This window comes from Habropoda laboriosa, unplaced genomic scaffold (assembly GCF_001263275.1).
Source record: "Habropoda laboriosa isolate 0110345459 unplaced genomic scaffold, ASM126327v1 scaffold65, whole genome shotgun sequence".
In the NCBI taxonomy this organism is placed as follows: domain Eukaryota; kingdom Metazoa; phylum Arthropoda; class Insecta; order Hymenoptera; family Apidae; genus Habropoda; species Habropoda laboriosa.
In genome coordinates, this window is record NW_017100254.1 from 1,797,141 (window position 1) to 1,797,991 (window position 851).

The following is an 851-nucleotide window of genomic DNA, read 5'->3' on the forward strand; positions in this document are numbered from 1 at the left end:
TTCTCCGGACAGCTGAATGTGAACTGGAAGAAACGGTCATTGATGCAGTGTATTTAAGCGGCACGATTGCCCCACCACTTGGCCAGCGGGGCGCGCGTGCCTCTTCCCATGAGATTATGCAAAAAAGATCCTCAAATAATATGTGAGACGAGCGTGGACACGGTGACACACGGGCTCGAGATCCTCCGGATGATTCATTGCACCACCATGAGGAGGATCGTGGAAAATCTGACGTTTGTAATCGCGTTTCGCTTGCCCCAATTCGAGAACACCGGTTTCCTTTGCCAAACAGAATCGTAGTAATTAAAAAAGTACTTATTTGTAGTTAGTTTTTAACAAAAATTTGCTCATCTTTAAATCGCGATATTTTATTCCTTTCTTTTTCTCCTTTGTGTTCACTTTCTGTCAATTTGTTCTCATCTTTAAATCATAATCATTCTGTTTCTTTCTTCATTCGTGAACACGATCTGTGGACTTGAATCCTTCAGGCTTTCTCGTTCTAATTAACGACGAACGTTTATTCAAAAATTCAGAATTGTCCTTTTCTGTTTTGTTCCTTTCAGTCCCTTGTTTTCCTTTGTTCGCCTCTTTTTCCACGGATTTGAATTCTAATTTTCCAACGCCTTTCTCCGCTCGTAAGTGGGAATTTTTTAACGTGAAACGCAACGTGATATTCTTCTTCGTTCCGCTGCGAAATTGTTTCGATAAGAGATCAAACGGTCAGACGAGGAGATTGATCGCGGTGATTTAAAGAGGCGGCGGAGTTGTTTTTCCTCGGTCGCAGTCGGTGCAGCACGCTGAAAGCGTTCACTTTGAAAGTAAAAGTATTTTGCATACACACGGGCACGCGT